Raw genomic sequence first — 21,921 nt, forward strand, 5'->3', positions numbered from 1 at the left:
GCAACTGCATATTCCATCTTTTAGATTTATCAATTCTGATCTCCAAGTAATCAAATTTCTCAACCACCTGCAGAGTGAAACCCTTCATTGAGAACCCACCTCTGCAGGTTATGTGGGAATTGAATACCATAATCTTGGTCTTTTGGGTATTAACCTCCAACCCGCTATGGTCACAATGTTCATTGAATTTGTTTAACAGGTTTTGTAGTCCAGAAGGTGTTTGTGAGAGCAGGAGGCTGTTGTCAGCAAAAAGCAGCGTAGAAATGGAGCACTCTCCTAGTCTTGGGAAGTCATGAATGCAGTCACATAGACACTCCACCATATAGTTTATATACAAATAAAATAATGCTGATACAAGTATGCACCCTTGGCGCAACCTGCACTCTACCAATATGTGGACGGTCAGTTCACCACCCAATCCTCATCTGACTTGAGCAAATCAACAGCATGTAATTTTACCAAGATGTCTGAGAGTATGTGATCTAGACCCAACGATGCTAAAGAGGACCACAGGTTCTTTCTAGGCACAAGATCAAAGGCTGCCCTGAGGTTCGCAAAGGACATACAAGGATGACCCTTGGACAGCCTAAGGTATTTCGAGATGACAAAATCAAAGCAAAAAATGTAATTTGTCATGCTCACCTTGGCACAAAATCCTGCCTCTAAAAGGGACAGAATAAAGACGTCATCAATCCACTCCAGAAGGCTAGCTAGAACCTGGCGACAGAAGAACATCTTAAGGCTATTGATGAGGTTGCTAGGACAATAATTTCTAGGAGCGCTCCTATCTCCCTTTTTGTATACTGGTATGATCTCAGCACCCGCCAAGACTTGGGAATCTTCCCTCCTACAAGAATCCCATTAGACAAAGCATTAATATATGGTTCCCATACAGTAGATTCAGAACGAAAAAGGTCACCAGGGACTTTTTCAGGAGCTGGAGGCTTTCGTTTGAGGCAATTTTCTCATGCACAATCATTCATTTATCCTGTTTATTTTGTTTTAGGATCCTTCACAATATCATCTTCATTTGGACTTTTCAAAGTCGTGACATTTGCAATGATATGTTACTGCCGGAAAGTACAAAGACAACATGGGTTGATCCCTTCACATTGGCTAAATCGTCATTTTGTGCTAAGTGTATAAAGCTGTTGATGTGTCTCATCATAGTAGAAATAACTCTTTGTAGCACACCACATAAAGGTAGTTTGACATTCCACCAGATACTTCTACAGTATACTGAAATGATCTTGTTGCCACAAAGTGTATTACTGCCAACATTTTGACTATTGGTGTGATTGGTGTGGGATTTTTATTGTGAGGCAGGATGTCTGGCTCCAGATGATGACATGAATCAGTAATAGTTTGCCTATTTAATATGTTTTTTAGAATATTGAATTTTCTTCCCGTGTGTCAATGAATTGGAACCTCAAATTTTCTATGAAACAGACTAATTGGGTTAAGCATAGATTGTAGAAATGTATACATTAAGATTTCTGTTTTTTTACCTTTTTTTAAATGAGACACACGTAACCTGATTGTTATATCTTACTTTTGATTGAATCTAATTGATGAATAGGGGTTTATTGTGATGGTGGAAGGAAGACATAAAAAGGTAATACCACAATGAATACAACAGTCTTTGACTTTGTGTTATGTGGAATTATTTTGATAATACAAATTAAATAGAAATTGTTTGCAAAAAAACAAGGAAATTTGAAAAAAAGTCAATCATGGTGGATAGAACTATTGTTGTAGAGGCAAAATGGTTTGAAGTCCAATGTGCAAAATACAACTGTCCTCAAATGAGATAAATGTGTCCACGGAATAGTTCATAGAGTGAATAGTAGCTCCACACTGGAGGTAAGTAGGTACAGTGTCTATTGGAGGTGGTGGTGGAGGTTTGCCATCCTCTCCTTGTGCTTCGCAAGAACACTCCCTCCTGGGAAGGGCTGGAATCCACAGCTGCAAGGACTGGGGTTGGTGGATCAGTTTCCTTTTGTAACAGGGCCTCCCTGACTGTAGCTGAGGCAGGTGTATTTTGGCCAGATGTTGAAGGACCACAGACAGGGATAGATGGTACCAGAAAAGCTCTGCACATGTGATGATTCATGTTAAACATCACCCCAGTCAGAGAGAACATATTGGAGTTGAGAATCTGCATCTCTACATTGTGCTTCCTCTGCACCTGCTTCATGTCCCTGAGCTTGGTAGAACCTTGCCCATCATAACTTGGAACTATTGTAGTGCTCCCAAGACTTGGTTGATGGTGGTCTGGGTAACAGTGTACCCAGTGGCCTCACTTTGCTGACCCATAGATTCTCCTCAATGACCCCTAACCACACTACCATGTGCACTTGAGGAAGTGTGCCTCATCCCATTGGGTCCTGGCAGAATTGGAGGGGGTGGTGTTATTTGCTTAACAGCAGCCAGGACAGGGGGGCGCAAGATTGGTGTTGTATTCCTCTGGACTCAGGAAGTGGGGATATCCTGAGGCTGAATTGTGGCAGCTGGTGTGGGAGGTGTAGGTGTGGGCTGAGTGAGACTCTGGAGCTGTCTGCCCAGACAGACCAGATGGGCCAGCAAGCTCATTATCATCTAGACTCGTAGGAGTGGTGTCTTCACTGTAGGCCTGATCCTGATACAGAGTGGAGGTATCTTCTGGTCTGGATGGTGGTCCGCTAACCTTGGGTGTTGAACCTAAAGTGAATTACAAATAAAAGGAAATTAAAAGTCTGGATTGTACCTTAAATCTGTCTTAAACTGCAAATGAAGCAAACTAAAAGTAAAAAATTAATTATTATTGAAATGATTAGGCCTTAGTTTGATTTTAATATATTACACATGCAGGTTAATTTACACAGATGGAAATTTCTACAAAAGGGTTGAAGAGATGTCCTGAAGAGAAAACTGTTATTTAGAAAGTGTACATTACATGTACCAGACATTCAACCCAACACACTTGAGCGGAGAATTGTGAACTAAACCATTCCAAGGCATAGGAGGCTAAAAACAGACTATAGTATAACTTATTAGAATTAATGGCGTTGGCCATCATATGTACACTGCAAAGTAAATTGTGCATCAATACTACTTATATACAGCATACCACAGACATGATTGGAAAACTTTAAGTCAGCATACTATGATAAACAGAAGCAATTACATCAATTCAAAGGAGTAAAATGAAGGTAACAACATACTGGATCAATACACCAGATGACATTTCCCTGCATTGCATGAAATGGTGATTGTAAAATGCATGACACTTTGACATTTGTGCATATCTGGAAGAAAAGAGAGGTTAAACAACATCACATTGCACTATTTTCCAGAGAAAAAACAGAGCATCATGGTAGTTGTAGTCATGTGTAAACACCATTGACAATACTTCTGTGTTAATCATACTTATTTAAATATCGACAATGGAAATGGACACACATTTAGAATATGTACACACACATGTGAATAGTTTTTTAAAACTTTTTTTTTAAGTTCAATATACATTGAAACAAAGCAAGACAATACAAGCAAATACAAGGGATGATCCTTGGAGAACAACACACATTCTGACAACACATATTAATCATTGTTAAAAAGAGAAATGAAAACATGTGACTAGTAATTTGGATAAAAAAAAGGTCTTTTGATAAATTAAGCTTTGATTTCTATGTTTTGATAAGGGTCTTAAAACATTCTGAACAGCAAACTTAAGGGCAAAGACTGCATTTGTGATTAGTGAGACATGGCTAAGTCCAACTTACCAGTCTTACCAGTATCTACTCCACCATGGATTCCTGTCAAGCCTTCAGGATGTAGGATCTGCAAGACATCCTACTCACAGGGAAAAGTTCTAATAGAGGGATGGAAGAACCACCAACAGTCCTTTGGGCCTCCAGGTGATGTTTGGAGACCAGGGAATACTCTCTCCCTCGCAAGTCATTCCACCTCTTCCTACAATAAATAAATAATTGTATCTCTATTCTATTAATTTAATCCACCATGACTTAACAATTCTCCCGCTGTAAAATGCAGATTTTTCCTCCCTGCCATAGTGAATGTCTAAAAAAAATTAACAGCATTCCTTCCTGCCATAGTGAATGTCTAAAACAAATTAACCACTGCCCCAAACGTTGATGAATAAAATAAATCTGTGAAAAGATAAAAAAGAGGTAGAAAAATAAATGAACGAAACCTGACTTATATGTGGCAAATTAAGCATCAACGTGTTCTACTGCAGTGGAATATCAAAGGGTCATGGTCTGAAATGGAGTGTGTTTTATGGTGTGGGTTGCAGGTGTTCATAATTGACCAGTATACATTAGGTATGTGTTGCTAGCATCCATCCAATAGCCATAGCCATAGTACAATGCTGAACAGATTGAGCAACGGACTCCCGCCATCAGGGGACCGCCGCTGGTACACCACCAGCACAGCTGTGATTTCTAGATATGGTTGGCGCAATCTCGTTGTCCCAATGGAAATGGAGTAGTACTCACCAGCATTGGAGTCCACTGTGTCGGCTGTTGGCTATTGCTTGCACGACGGAGTCCTCCATAGGCGCAGACAGAGGTTGAACCACCATAGATCTAAACATAGTGTTAAGAACATAGTCAGCTTGACGCAATATTTAGGACCGCCGTGGAACGGCAATAGTCACGCAAAGCTCTAAATCAGCGCCCTAACTCTTTTACCAGCAAAACAATCACGTTTCTTGACTCAGATGCAAGAGCAAATGAAAATGTTAACTCTTCAACACAACATCACCTGAATCATAATTTTATGTTCCTAATGTGCCTATTTTATATTATTATTGTTTTATTTTTAAAGTAAAACGGTTTGAACTTTTATTAGTTCTAGTTATTATGATTGATTTATTTAAATTCAATAAACTGAGGGGCATATTCATACTCTGTTTGCGCTGTATTTGCATAATTTTTTTACGCAAATTCAGCACAAACTTAACTCCATATTTAGATTTTGACACTAGACCCGCCTAGCGTCAAAATATATGATTAGATGTCATTTTTTGGATGTGTGAAACCTCCTTGCGTCAATGAGATGCAAGTGTTGTTTCCGTCCAAAAAATGACTTAAAGCCCCTAGCGCCTTATTGATCCTCTGGTGCAAAAAAGGTGCACGGGGAGAGGCGGGCCCAAATAATACCACTAAGCCTGCTTAGCGCCATTATTTAACACCTCGGTCAGAGCAGGCGTTAGGGGTCCTGTGGACCCCTTTCCATGGTCAAACACCATGGAAAGAGCCCACATGTGCCCACCCCAAGCCCCAGGAACACCCCCACCTACATCAGAGGAACACCAGAGGATGTGGGACCCCATCCCAGGTAAGTAAGGTAAGTAGAGGTAAGTATTTTAGAAATGTTTTTAAAGTGCCATTGGGGGCCCTGAAATGCCCCCTCACATGGCACTGGGTGCAATGGCCATGCTCAGGGCACCCTTGTCCCCTGTGCTGGCCATTGGGGTGCTGGACATGACTCCTATCTCTTATAAGACAGGAGTCATGTGATGTGGATGGTTTTGCATCAGGGAATGATGCGGAGCTGGTTAACGGCATTTTTTTTTTGCCTCTAACCAACCTTGCGTCACATTTTGAGGCAAAAACTCCTTCCCCCGTGCCTTCACCCCCACCCGGCTAATGTCATTTTCCCAGACACTAGCCCACCCTTTGTGCTGGCTTGAGGGATTCCATAAGTTTGGCACACGGATGGCACTCTGGAATGACGCAAGTAACACTATACTTTTTGATGCAAAACTGTGTTTGGGCAGTTTTAAGTAAAAAAGTATCAATATGCCCCTGAATCTTAATTACTTAAAGGGGCTACTGAACTGATTTTTTATGGACGTTGATTCGAGTCTGTTTGATTTTTGCATGATATTATATCTCTTTGACTAGTTCCACATCTAGTTTCAGATTATAGTGCTCACATTGTATGTGGACTTGGCATTCATCCTGTCTTTATCTTTAATGTCTGATCATCTCAGTTCCAAGTCAAGTTACACATATCATCAAGATACTAGAGTCCTTCATAGAATGACAGGTCAGCAAGGAAGAAGGCAGAGGATCACACTGGTTTCAGTAAGTCTGATAATAGGCTCATCCTATTTTTGTATGCATGTTAAACACAATAGTCACCTTTTTTTAAGAAAGAACAGACTTCTTGTTTAATAAATCTGTGAAAGATGCATCAATTCACAAAGAGCCTCCACTTGTGTCAGATGCTCCGCAATTGTGGCGGGATCTCCACACTTGTGGCAGGATATTTGCAGTGTGGTTTCTCATTGCAGAAAGCCGTCCATGATTGCAGAGACCCCTCCACGCTTTGGGAGCCTCTGCTACGATTCCAGAGGCTTTTTTGAATCGGGCCCTGAGCTGGCAATGGATCCCAGCTGGGTACTGTATGGGGAAACTCTTGATTTTAAAGGCGTGTTAAACCTAAACCTAACAACATAATGGCCTCAACAAAACAGCGTAGCAGGGATTCACAGTTCAACCAATCCAAAATTGCCACAGGAGATATTGTGGTTGGAGGAAACAGATATTTGTGTTTCGTTCACACTTCCTTGAACATTAAAAAGTGAATCCATCGTGCAACATTGTGCAGAAGGAAACTTCCTTGATTGATAAGAAGTCTGCAGTCTAAAATGAAACAGTGAAGACAAATGATCAATCACATGGGTGATTAAAGGCTAATAGTTCCTCCTAGGCCTAGTGAAAAAAGTGAAATACCACTGGTTCTTTCCCAAGGACGTCATGTTCATATGGTCACATATTTTAGGCCCTTTCGGAAAACCAGGACAGGCCCAGGCAGCAAGTTAAGGACTGACTAGATTTTAGGCAGCCTTTTTAATCCCACAGCAAATGAATATTTGCAAACATGATTTTCTAAAATTGAATATGACATTTTTTAGTTCCATCAAAAATTGCACACAGCATTCAAATTTCATAAAGTTTTCGTCTACTATCAGGCAAAACGAATTCATATATTAATAAGTAAATAAAATAACTTTAACACTTGCCTTTCGATATCATGTATATACGTGGCGACAGGACACTTGCCTTTCGATATCACGTATATACGTGGCGCCAGGAAGCCTGGCTTGCGTAATATACATTTTTCTTGTCGATCCATTTTAAATTTCATGCTGTGAAAGAACCTATCGGATTATTTGCACCGTTACACACAGTAAATATGTGTAATCTTTATGGAAGAAGAAATAGAGGCCCCAAGTCCACACCGAAAGTTTGTTCCTCAAAGCTCTCATCTATGTGATGTGGAAATGGGTAGACAATTCCACCTATACTATGAGACTCTTAGTCAGACATCACATCTGAGTGAACTTCAAAATCAGAGTGAAGAAGGAGAAAAAATAGGAATGTTATTGTCATCTCTGATAGAACCCCTAACAGGATAGTAATGGCAAATGAACACCTACTCAATTGGACATAGATTCACAGAGACATTACTTTGGTGAGATCAAGTGTGATTCCAGAAATCAAAAGAACATTTGGTGTACAACAATTGATGTTGAATTCCTTAAAATAATGGACAGATAGTCCCCAAACACGTTTCGACTTTACAACATTTACCCGTAGCATTTTTGGCAGAATAAGCTTGCTAATCATACAAAAATGTTCACTGGACACAGCCAACACTGAAATTGACAATTAGGGTGGCCCCAACGCAGACTAGGACTGTGCGTCTCATTTTTGTGGAAAGAGAGAGAAATGCGTTTATTGTTCTAAGGGTTTTCTGCCACCTGCTTCCTGGTAAATCATCAGTACTCGGCAATTTACCTATCAATGGTTACATGTCACACTAATGAAGCTATAGCACCTCTGTAGTTATGGTTAGAAAGGTTAATGTAAAGGAAAAGCAAATTACAAGCTGCTAAGAGTTTCGGAACGGTTTAACAAATTGTTATTGACGTAACAAGAATGTGTTTTAAGTTTTTTTTTTTCATGAAAGGTTTGTGTAAATGGGCAAAAATAGAGCACAGGTATAGGGACGGACTGCCAAAACGTGATATTTTGTAAGAGCTATCAGAAAAAAACATGTTGAATGGCATTACACAAACGTTTTCAAGCACAAAAAGTGTCTTCTGTGTCTTTTTGTGGAGTAAAAATCCTAGATGTGTTGAAAGTTCACAGACTTAACACTTTGATGAACAGACACTAAATCAGATTGTCCTTTGTAGAGTCGGTAAGTATAGCGATGTCAGTGGAAGGAAAGTGTATTTATTACTGGTCTTAGCATTGCTCTGGAGCTCTCTGAGGGTGCTGAACCTCAGATAGACATAGGAACAGTTGTTACAGGCTCCACAATCGGCAAACATCACACACATCACAAAGTGATGTATGGCAAAAAAATGTTCAGCTCCCAAGAAGCATTGCGCAGTTTTCCTTTCCTGCATTGGTACCAGTATATCTTGTATATAGGAACACACAACCTCTTTGCTACCAGTTCATATTCACCAAACTGGTATTGAGCGATGCTCAAGAAAAAAACATATTTTATTGTTTCTAACTTTAGCAGTGGCATCTTTAGAGATTCATTTTTTGGGTGGCACAGAAGGGGCCACCAATAAAACGGGTGTGGCCACATACAAAGGACAAGCATGCATGAAGCTTGTGTGCATATGTGAAATAACTAAACAAACACACCCACATACACATATCTATATGTAATATGTATCTCTCTATATAGAGAGAGAGAAAGGAAGAAAGATACATATAGATAGATTTAGGAGTGAGTGTGTATGTGCGCTCGTGTGTGAAAAAAATGTACTAAAGGGCATATTTATACTATGTTTGCAATGAATTAGCGTCATTTAGTTTGGCACTAATTCAGCGCAAACTTAACTCCATATTCATATTTTGATGCAAGACCCATCTAGCGTCAAAATATATGAGTGAACCTCATTTTTTTGATGTATGAAACCACCTTGCGTCAATAAGATGCAAGGTAGGCGTTCCTGTCCCAAAAATTACTCTATGTCACGATTCACCCTGGGCTTATCTTCAGTACTGGAGAGGGATGGTGAGCGGCACCGTCAAGTCCCAGAGGAAAAACCCCAAGGGGGAAAAAACCTCCAACAGGAACTCCCTGAAACAGAAGGAGGACACAAGGATTTAGAACTCAGGATCCTGGAAATCTGGAGACTTAAGACAGAACAAGAACGACTGGCGTCCAAGCGAAGACCAGCCGGAGCGTGACCACCACAGCAGAAGTGTTGCAACGCAATGAGTAGAAGAAATGATTCCCCTTATATACCCCTAGACAGGAACTGATAACCAGGAAGAAGTAACACCACCATCTTGGATTGGTAAGGAACTATAGCAAGAGATAGGAAATATACCCTTGTACAAAAGGAACAGATGCATGCAGGGAAGAAGGGAAGTGCACGGCATGCTGGGAAGGAGAAGGCATGGCTAAAAACCATGCAGGAGGACGAGGAAGGCCCTGAAGGCCTGTGTTGGGTAAGTAATGCTAGGGGGTGGCTCAGACACCCCACAACAATGTCTGCATCGCGCGCCGTGCGTGGTGAGGACCAAAACCCAATTCTGGGCCTCCGGCCTCGCCGCATCCTAACAACAGCACGCGGCCGGAGAAAAGGGACGCCGTGGGCTCCGTGACCTTTGACCCCAGGCAATGCCGCGGCTTCCCCTGTGGTCCTGCCGGGAGGCGCCACCGTAACAGTAGGTCCCCCCCGAGACCCCAGGTTTGTGAGGGAAAAGACGGAAAAAACAAAAGATCAAAAAAGGGGCATGAACCGAAGGTGCATCTTCTCAGGAGCACTCACTCATAGGGTAGCCCCTCCAATGAATGAGGTATTGGAGACGACCCCGGAAGACCTGAGAGTCACAGATTTCCTGGACCTCGTATTCAGGCACGTTATCAATCAATTGAGGAGGAGGACAGGTGCATTGTCTGCGAAAAGGATCAGGGGTGTAGGGTTTAAGCTGCGATACATGGAATACAGGATGTATTTTCCAAGTCTGAGGCAAGCGAAGACGAACAGACACAGGGTTTATCTTCTGAAGAATCAGGAATGGACCATAATACTGAGGGTTAAATTTATTTTGGGTTAGTCGGAGAGGTCTAAGATCTAACTTGGTGAATTTCTTAGCCCCTCTCACGGCTTCTAAGATGTCCTTAATAAGAGGCAGAGGGTAGCGATCCTTAGTAGTAATCTTATTCAATCCTCGAAAGTCTATGCAAGGACGTAAGTCTTTCATCTTCTTTGGTACGAAAAAGAGGGGAGCCCCTGCAGATGAAGAGGAAGGGGCAATCAGACCACTTTGTACATTTTCCTCTAGATATACCTTGAAGATCTTTTTCTCAGGCTCGGTTAGAGAATACATTGTATTCTCTATGGGGTGGCAGTACTGGCCTTTCTGGTTTCTGGAATACAACAGCATATTCTCGATAATGTCTGGGTACTCCTTGTAGAACGTTGATGGAACATCCCACTTTAGGTGGTGTTAATAAGAGACTCTTCGGGGACCAATAGGTTCCTGCTAAATAACAATGGTGTTGGCAAAAGCGGGAGGAATGAGAAATGGTTCTGGTTTCCCAATTAATGTAGGGATTATGCCGGGTTAGCCATGGAATCCCCAGAATCATTACGTGATGCGGTGAGGATATCAAGTCGAAGGAAATATTTTCTTGATGTTTTCCAAAATGCAGACATAAGGTAGGAGTGGTATGCCTGACAGGTCCCGAGGCTAGGAGGGAACCATCCACCATGTGGACTTGCTCTGGTACTTCCTTGGGTATTTGCGGAATCTGTCTTTCCATGGCTCAGTTTTCGTCTTGATAGATACCACTGGCTCCACAATCCAGCAAGGCCAGTGCTCTTTCTTCACGGCCATCTGTTAATTGTAATGTGACGGGTAAGAGGAAAAGAGCAGTTATTTCTTCCCTTGAGGAACAGATGGAAGGTATCTCGGAATATCCCATCCTCACCCTTCTCACAGAGGACGGGAGCTGGCGTTTCCCAAGGGCTTGGTTGGACGGATGGGACAGGTACGAAGTAGATGACCAGCAGCACCACAGTAAAGGCAAAGTCCTTTTCGTGGCCTGTTTTCCCGCTCACTAGTTGATAACGGCCCTCGTGCGATGTCAATTTGCATAGGCTCTTCGTCAGTAGAACCTTTAGGTTCAGAACGAGTCTCCTTGGAGCGATGAGGAATGGCGCGGGAGGTCATCGAGTGTGATGGTATACGACTCTTTTTCTTCTCCACCCTTCGCTCATTTAGACGATATTCTATCGCAAGGGTCAAATGCATTAAACCCTTGAGATTCTCCACTCTGGCAGAGTGCACTAGTTCATCTTTGATGTCATCCCTAAGACCCCTGCAAAACAGGGTCACCAAAGTACGCTTCACCCAAGAAGTTTCAGCTGCCAAATGTCTGAATCGTGTGATGTATTGTAGAACATCTTGACTTCCTTGTTGAATATCGCATAGAGCTTCTTCTGCTGAAGATTCAAGTCCAGGACGTTCAAACATTTGCTTAAAGGCAGCGACAAAGGCTGAATAGTTAGACAGGCTGGGATCATTGCCTGTCACCCAGGGGGTTGCCCAGACTAAGGCCGGGCCAGATAAAGCGCTGATCAAATATCCAACCTTAGTCTTGTCTTGCATGAACTGTGAAGGACGGAATGCGAAATAGACTGTCAAGGCATCTAGGAACTCTCACAACTTGTTAGGATCCCCAGAGAAGCGAGGTGTGGTTGCAGAGACAGTAGGAACATCAGTGGCTCTAGAGGCTAAGGCAGAAGTGTTTCAACGCAATGAGAAGAAGAAATGATTCCCCTTATATAGCCCTAAACAGGAAGTGATAAACAGGAAGAAGTAACACCACCATCTTGGATTGGGAAGGAACTATAGCAAGAGATAGGAAATATACCCTTGTACAAAAGGAACAGATGCATGCAGGGAAGAAGGGAAGTGCACAGCATGCTGGGAAGGAGAAGGCATAGCTCAAAACCATGCAGGAGGAAGAGGAAGGCCCTGAAGGCGTGTGTTCGGTAAGTAATGCTGGCGGGGGGCTCAGACACCCCACAACAATGTTCGTGTCGCGCACCGTGCGCGGCGAGGACCGAGACCCAATTCTCGGCCTCTGGAATCGCCGCATCCTAACAACAGCGCGCGGCCGGAGAAAAGGGCTGCAGCGGGCTCCGCGACCTTTGACACGGGGCGCGGCTTCCCCGCGGCCCGGCCGGGAGACGCCCCCACGGTGGCCTGCGTTGTAACACTCTAAGCCCTAGTGCCATATTTATCCATCTGAGCAAAAAAGACGTACGGGTTGGAGGCGGACCCCAAAAATTTTGTTAACTCTGTTTTGCGTCAAATTTTAATGCCTGGGTCTGACCAGGCGTTAAAATGAGGGACAAACACCACTATATAAAGACAGCTCACCATAGGATCATTTGCTACCTTCAGGACAACATGGAAGTTGTACTGCTCTAGCTAGGCACACGCTGCAGACGTCCGCAACGGCAGCTGCTCCCTCCACCTCCACCTCCACAACAGCAACCCAAACACCACAACAGCACCCACAAAGGCAACACAGGAGGCAGGAGAGGATATTTCGGTAGAGGACAACCCTCCTTGGCCTCATGGAGCAAGACATCATCAGGACTTACGGTCTCAACCGGGAGTCCATTCTATGCCTGCTGAACCACATTGCACCAGACATCACAGCAAGGCTGCAAATTCCCTCCCACATACTACCCATCACAAAGCTCCTCACTGGTTTGCATATGCTGGCTTCTGTATCATTTCAGACAACAGGGGCACTAGCTGCTGCTGTCTCACAGCCATCAATATCTGTTTACCTGCCTAAGATTCTAGATGCCATCATCCGCCTCACACCCCACCACATCTGCTTCCCAAAGACCTAGCAACTGCAGCAGGAGACCAAGCAAGGATGCTATCTGATTGCTGACTTTCCGCATGTGCTAGGTGCAATGGACTGCACCCATGGGCGACTGGTGTCACCTGCAGCTACGGAACACCTATACAGGAACAGCAAGCACACACATTTCATAAATGTGCAGGCTATTGTGGACCACGGTGGGCTCTTCACCAACATCTCAGCCAAGTACCCCAGCAGCGTCCATGATGCTTAAATATTCCGTCACTCCACCATCAACCAGGGTTTCCCGGTTGGACTATATGGCAATGGCCTACTTGTGGGTAAGTCAAACAACCAAGCATTACACACACAACAGACCAACCCTGTAAGACAAACAACATATACACCACAACAAAGACGCATAGGCATGGGACTACAGAATTACTAGTAACAACACATATGCAACATGCCGCAGTACACAACAATGATTGGACATCACAAACGCACATACCCACATGTACCTAACACAGCCACAAACTAACAGCCACACCACGTGAAGGACATGAAGAGATATGTACGTTTGAAATACATAAGAAGACCACAAACAACTACAAGTGTCCACTAGTTGACTACAAAGTATACGTCACTCACATTAGACCAAACCATCAATAGCTCCACCATGTCAATGGCCTATTGCATGAGCATGAAAGAAAGTCACACCTAGGCACATCCCCACCTCATTCATGGTGTGCAAGACTCAGGCATAATCCACATCAAATCACACCCAAGTGGTGCAAACCACAATTACTTCTCACCTACACATGCCTGTCAGACCTTTGGGGTTCACATACATCTGTCAAAGGCATCGAATTGCACACATCGGAAGACTAATGTACCTGCCATCATAGACAAAGGGGCCAAATCATGAGAAATGGTGACACAACTACTTAACTGACACTTCACATCCCCCACTTAGTGGCACATAGCCCCATCATGCCTGTCCTGTAGACTAACAATAGTCCACCATGGCGCAAAATCACTTCTAAACTGAAATGTACATGAATGCCATAGTAGACACCAGTCGGAGTATGGAGGACATGACTGGCCATACATTCACTGTACCAAGTGATCCAACAAAAGTATATCAGGTCCCCCTTCTAAAGTCTGCACTGTGCATGTGTAGTAAGTCTGGCAGAAAACCCAATTACCATGAAGATAGGACATACACTGGTATCAAATGTGATCATAAAGCCAAAATGTGATACACAGCCTTGGACACCTGGACACTCATCGTGAGTTTGTTGACCGGCAGAGGCCACCTGTCAAACTTCCACCACAGTAAGTAAATAAGACCGTGCTGGCCTAATCAGGGGTTCATTGCTGGGTCTGTCAGTGGAAACATAATTTTCCTTGTGTCGAACCAGCTCAAAAGAGGCCCAAAACATTGCAGGTGGTTTGTAAGCGTTCCGGCTGCAAAGTGGTACTGTGGTGGGTGCAGTAGCACTGGTAGCGGTTATTACTGCATGTAATTTGTACAGTGGAAAGTGCCACAGGACTGTCCATGTGGGGCCCAGCACTGCCCATGTCAAGTGCAGTGGCCTCCAGGGGGCACCTGACACCCCCAAACCACCAGCCCTTGCATGGCGGTGGAACCGCCATACAAAGGCTGGCAGAATATGGAGTCTAAATCCAGAGGCCCGCACTGCTTGCAGCCCTGCCCTAGCAGATGAAGACTGCTGGACTGCCAGGCAGCTGGCTGGTGGCAACCTGTCAATGTTGGTGGTCCAAACATGGTGGTTTCACCACAGTGATAATGTGGGGGTCATACTGCCACAACCACAGCGGTCAAACTGTCATTGTGAGTCTGGCATACTTGAGAACACCAGATATATAATGAGGGCGAAGATGGTTGACACAGCCACCATCTGCCACTAAGGCCCACTAAGTGTTGCACTTCATGCGTAATGCCACATGCCGACATCGACGGAATAGGCTGGCTTTGCAGGGCAACTATGCTGGCCATACATCAGAAACCATTGTGCTGCAAGGAGGTGGTAGCCTTCATCCAATATGAGGACCCTGCTACTAAAATAGAGTACACATAACATGTAACATACATGATGAGCACATGTATTGCAATTCAGATGGTCACATACAGGTCCTTGAGGCAGTTCCCAAGAATGACATGTACATCAACACAGTCAAAATGTACCATATCAAAAGACTTGGAACATACACAATAACACAAACACCTCTAAGTCACCACTCAAACAGCAACCAACCACTGCCATGGAATATTCATGGTCCCTCTCAACTCTTCACTAACTTTCTCCCTCTTATCTTTGCAGCTGACCAAGGTTATGGCATACAGCCATGGGTCATGACCCTATTTGCTAATCCAGATACCAATGAGCAGCGTGCCTACAATGAAGCACACCGGAAGACACGCAATGTGGTGGAGAGGAGTTTTGGCCTTCTCAAATCCACGGTTCAGGTGCTTGGACTTGACAGGAGGAAGCCTCCTGTATGCACCCCGCTGGTATGCAAGATCATACTGGTATGTGCTCTCCTGCACAACATCAGAAACAATATCCCCTGAGATGGACAAGTAAATGTCGACAATGAGCTGGAGGAGGAGAATGATGGGGATGAGGACCTTCAGGGGATCCTACCAAACACAGCGGCTGGAGTCCACAGGAGACAGACAATTGTTGATAATTTTTATACATAGTCATCCAATAAAGTACTCTGTGGACACCTCAAATAAATGTTGTTCAACAACACAAATCTTGGTCTCCTCATTGTCCAATACATATATATTTTGAAACTGAATCTAACCTTAGGGAGTGTGTCAGAAATACAGAAACAACAAGTATGGTATACACATCTTTGGTGATGTAGGGGGTTCTACAGACTCCAAGTCACATATCAGTGATGGCTAAATCCCTAGCATGTGACTTCTGAAGGCCAAGTTCCATGCACCACTACAAAGATTGCTACATCATGTGGGAAGTGTGCAATTCCATGGGCCATTCACCAACACAACACCATCCCTAACAGGTAGCATGCAAGGGGGCTGCATATAAGGTAGGGGCTGTAGGTAAATGGAGGTAAAGTAATCTCAGAACTGAACACTGTCACAACATTGTGTGAGAACAGCTTGGCCTGCACTGTACATGTGGGTCAAGGGGGGGACATCGTAGGTAATGTTGCTCCTTCAGTAATTGTCTATGGTAATTAGTCAATGTTGGAAGCTGAGCCTGCATAGTGTGTCCATGGGAATATGGACTGGCACTACAATAGGCCACATCCCTGACACATGGATGACTGTAAATCATGTGTGGCACATACACATTGGCTGGGGAATGGTCAAGAGCTTGGCAGTGACATGAAGCATAGGGGTGTTGAATCCATATACAAATGCATTACAGATTTTATGGATTATTATTTACAATGGGAGAATGCATCTGCCAAATGATGGTCTGGCTGGAATGTAGGCAGAGTGTGTGACACACCCATCTACATAGGATGCACAACGGTCACACAAATAGGCTTGATTTACACATGCCCACTGCTAATAATGAGAAATACATGTTAACAAAAATGTGGGTGTGCATCCTAGGTTGCAACAAGTATGGCATTGTCCACAATGAATGACCTGTGTCTGAATGTCTACACAGTATGCCCAACAACATAACGCAACATATAGCAATACAAACCACTCATTGTCACTTACATGACAGATCCATTGCATGGTACCAAATATAACTAACTTGCTCATACATGTAATGGCGTCCAATTTCACAATCATATGTGGCATGTGTGAACATGTGCAGCATTCTCCTATACATTCAGGAACCCACATCGCACTGAGTGGGAGTAGACACAGCCATATCGTGAGCTTTTGCCAAAAGATGAATACAACACTAAGGAGATCATACACCTCAAAATCGATCAGTCATGATAAGAGTCAGCTAGGTTGTGGCATGCTGGGAGAATTACATTGCCATGTTCAACGGTGGATGTGGATGAACAGCCCTGAGATAACCACAAATGTGTGCTGATACTACATGCCATGTCACATGGAGACTACTCAAGTGCTGTGGCATGTGCAATGTCATGTGTGTCTGGCACTCATTCCATCTCACTAATGATGCTAATGGGACAATGACAACTGAGTTGACAGTTGTAGGAGGAGAGAATATTCCCATGTAACTCAATTCACATGTAGTATCCCGTCCCAGCATCACATGACAATGTTGCTGTAGAAGATGTGTATAAGGTGCTAGCAGAAAAAAGACTGGGAACAATGGAGCACACAAACATACCTCACCAGTCATGGCAGACAAAAGGGATAATGACCAGACAAACACCAAAACAGACACTTTTAGACACCAATGGCTGCATGTCAAATTCTACCTGATGCTCAGAAAGGGTGGGCACGTCAGTACATGACCACTACATGTGTGCCACCAACATACCATGGTGATTGCCCTTCGCATGGTACCAGAACAGAAGACAGTCACATACAATTCAATCTAAACCATATCATTTGTCCAACCTTTATGTCACAGCAGTTATGCAAACCCAAGCAGGGTGAACATGGACACAACTTTGGAGTCCTAAACATCCATACATGTACTACATGTGCAAGCACACAATCTCTGTACATGAGAGGGGAAGGCTGACATCTCATACTGCATTGGGATTCATCACATCCAGGGCTGTAAGTCCACAATTGTGCATGTCTCTATCCACTAGGGAGTGTGCACAGGCTCAAAATTAGACATCATAAATGGTAGATATACTAGCTCAATAAACCCATGCACCACTATTCTGACAAAATCAACGTATGATAATGTTAGATGCTTGATGCATGTGCACAGGGGGCAGAGTGAAGTGGACCACCATCAACCTGCACCTCCACATGCAACCATGGGTTTGTGTAGCCACACACACTCACATTGTGATATAGATGAGTAGGCCTGCTATCTATGCTACACTGCAACTCTGCAACATAGTAGTACCACATTGTATGTGACAGTCATGACTGACATGATGGTGACAGTTCATAAAACACAAATGGAGGCAGGCACATATATCCCAAAGGTCTCAGCACACATGTACCACCATAATGGGCCAGCTATGGTAATGTGAATGGATTCACTACAAAAGCTAACCTAGCAGCAACATAATTGAATAGGTGTCACAAAACCTGTGAGAATATGAATGTACCCATCAATTGTGCACTGACGTACAGTACAGATGTGCCAGAGATGTGACAACACAGGCAATAGTGAAAAGGACAACTTCTGTCTATGTCGGGGGATGTCAATGTGAGCTTGCACATCCCCTGACACAGCAATGTTGTGACTTATGACACAAACAACACTACACATGTCCATACAGACACATGGCACAAAGCATTCTTCACCAATACACGTGTCCATAACATCTACAGCAACTAAGAAGAATAGGAGAATACATGGCACATGTGCAGCTGGCCTATAACTAGGTAATTATGATATGTAACCAGTGAGTACACACACATGTGACTCAACGTGACAGGTGATATGCGATGTCAATGAAGTCTCAGTGTCCACTGCATACTCCGAGTATATGATGTAATGGTTGACACATGCCTTAGCATGTGAATGAGACATGACCATTATAACAATATGTATGTAGTCATGTAGACATATATTGCCCACAGACATAACTATGTACTCCACCTGCTACTCACTAGTCATACACATATGTGAACATATAGCACACATGTGCCAATATACATGTGTACCACAGTAGGACACATGAACATATGCCCAAATCATGAGTGAGTGCCTACAGCTGTGTCAGGATAACAAGTTTTGGTTGCACATACCAATGACAGAGCAATTACATTCATGCATAGACTTGCACATGTAGCCAAAAAACATATACCACATAGTAGTACAGGCCATGTAATATGTGAAATTACTCAGGGTGCATTCAAGTGCTTCAATGGACAAAATGACGCTATTCTGATATGCGTAAAACAAATGATGCTGATACATCAACACCACACACCAATGTTGCAAAAATTACGCCTGGGCCTTGAGCGGCAGTTCAATGTTACCACTACTCTCAGTGCACCATGTACAAAAATCGACGCATGACTCCCATGCATCAAAAAATACACACATAATGCAAAAAACTTTACACACACCCAGGAAGTGATGTACAAGGATATCAAAGAATACCAGGGCATACCATAAGCAGTCCCAAAATTAATTCTAAAGTGGAAAGAAGAGTCCAAAGTCCAAAGTCCAAACAATGTGTAGAGGTTGATGAGATTTTATTCTTCATGGATAAACAGCCGACACGTGTTTCGTCACAAGGACTTTTTGAAGGCAGGATTTTAAATGTGGGTAGTTCTCATGAAGAAAACTGGATTGTTTCCAAGAAGCCAAAAAAGTTCATGTAGTAAATCTGGTAAAACATGTACCATGTACTGATGTAGAAGTGACAATTAGTTTCCGAGCAAGGAATCGCTGAGATCATGGATGTGATATTAAGTAGAGAAAAGGGCCATGATAGCCAAAGATAAGCTCAAATAAGTCGGTCCACGCGACAGGAAAGTAGGGATAGAAGTTTGATTCGAGCACAGATCAATTGATCTTGATCAGTGCACCAACACCCGGGGTGGTTGGGTGTTCTACCAGGTTGGCACCCACAACAACTCTATTGAACTTGAATCTACTTGTCATACTTCTGAATGCGGATGTGCGAACAGTAAGCATCGACCACCAATTTTTGCTTTGTCTTATATGATGTACAAGGATATACTGCCTGCAAGCATGGTACAGTAAGTTTCACTTTCACTTCGCAGTCTGTTCCCCTATGACTATGTGTGGTTGTGTTTTGGAGGTGCTGGTGGATTAGTGGTATGTTTGGAGGTCTTGTTGTGTCCTGTGTGCTGTGTCCTGTGTTTTTGTTGTATAAATTGTAAATGTACTTATCAGTTGTATTATTGGTGTACAGTTTTTTTATCACTGTATTGTGGGTGTCTGTCTGGGGTAGTTTAGTTGTTGGGGTAGTTTTAGGAGTTTGGGGTAAGTTTTGGGTTTAAGTTTAATTTCTCATATATATTTTTTTTTTCACAAACTGTACCCTTTTGTTATGTCTGGGAAGGGTAGGATGGGGAGAATGGCTCCGGATGAACTGGGGGGGGGGGGGGGTTTCATCTGGTTGGTGGGCCATTACCTGCCCCTCATGCTGCAACTGGGTGGCTGGGTGATCCTGGGCTACCCCACCGAGGCAAGGTGTCTGCATTAGGGCAAGATCAAAATCAGCAGAACCGTTGGTAATTCACACATTGCCATTCGATTGGTGGCATGTAGCATTTGACTGACAGTAGCAGATAAGTCGGAGTGCTGCTTGTAATGGTTGTGAACATGTTGCATGCAACCTGTATGAGGAATCTCTGCCCCACTTGAGGCCTGCGGATCAAAAGTCACATAATTTAGACCATGCAGGACGAACCCTGCATAACCATCACAAAGTGGCCTATGTGAGTGCCCCGAGCGCAACCTTTGCACTGCCATAGTGTCATGTGATTGACGGTAATGCGACGCTGACCAACCATTTTGCCCGCTTATACAGTATAAAGTGACGCAAAGCATGCATCACACCGCTTTTGCAAGGCTTGACACACATCATGGCTGTGCCTGCCACAATGTATGAACGGGGGCCGTTCTGGGGCAAAGGGGGGCTCCATTTTAGCAAAGAAATGTCAATGAGACTGCTGCACCCCATTTGTGGAGGATTTCCTAACTCCTGCTCTTTGCTGCTGTTACACATAAGCTTCCATCATGCTCAATGGGCCCCTGGGTGCTTGGCAGGACTCAGGTATATGAATAATGATGCTAATCCTGCAAAGAGCCACACTACTGTCACACATTTGTGACTCTACTCCCCCTAACTACCACAATGGTACACAGTCTATTGGAGATGGCGCACACATTGTGGTATCAGGTGTGCACTAGGGCCTGCACTTTAACAGGCCCAGCACTAGGTGCTGCACCACTTCCATATCTTTGGCCCCAAGTGTTGTGATGCATGCACAGTGCAACTTTCCAATTATACACCTAGGAATGACGCATGTGCCATTAAAAGGCATGAAAGGGTGTGTACCAGTTAGAGAGAGCAAAATCCAGGCCTCAGTGCCTAGACAAATGTTCCAAAGTATGAATTCCAAACACTGCGTAGGGCTTGTGAGTGTTGGTGTGAAATCTGTGCAGGGAAATGGTTGAGAAGGGCCCCTTTATACTCAGCAGGTGGGCCCATGATCTGTAGCAGTTCCTGCTGAGTGCATCATTGGCCTTCACATGTAAACATGATGTTGGTCCACACTGCCAGCATGCTGTGACTTAATAATGACTGTGCATACACACGGATGTGAGTAAAGGGTGCACTAATGCCCACACGGACAATATGGATACAGTAGGTACTGCAATACTGTAGTGCTATTAGCCTTGGTGTAAATTTGCTAGGGTCATGTTATGGAGCCTGACCATGCATGGGGTCCAGACTACTGGCAGTTCCATTTGAACTGTGCATTGTGTACCAGAGTCAGTATTGTACACTGAACTATGTTGTCCATTTGCATTAAGTAGGATTTAAACTAAGCAATGTTCTACATACATGTCTTACAGGTAGAATTGCCCCTTACACCATTGGAAAGGTGGCCAGATTTGAAGACCTGATGCATCCAGTAAGTGCCATTTTGTGCCTCCTGTTAGCTACTCCAGGGTTTGGTGTGGGTCAGTCAAAAGAGTGGAATGCAATGAGTGATGTTGTTTTCTGGACCAATGATAAGAAATCATAGGAGGATGGATGGTGACATCATGGGGCATGTGTAAGAGTCTCAAGCCTTAATATTTGAGAGATCCTGGGGATGCTCTGCCCTGCACCGTGTATATATGGTGGCCTTAGTACACATTTTGTGGCTTCACATCAACTTGCCAATACGGCCCCTTCACATGCAGTACTTTGCGTGGA

The sequence above is a fragment of the Pleurodeles waltl genome, chromosome 10 (assembly GCF_031143425.1).
Source record: "Pleurodeles waltl isolate 20211129_DDA chromosome 10, aPleWal1.hap1.20221129, whole genome shotgun sequence".
NCBI lineage: Eukaryota > Metazoa > Chordata > Amphibia > Caudata > Salamandridae > Pleurodeles > Pleurodeles waltl.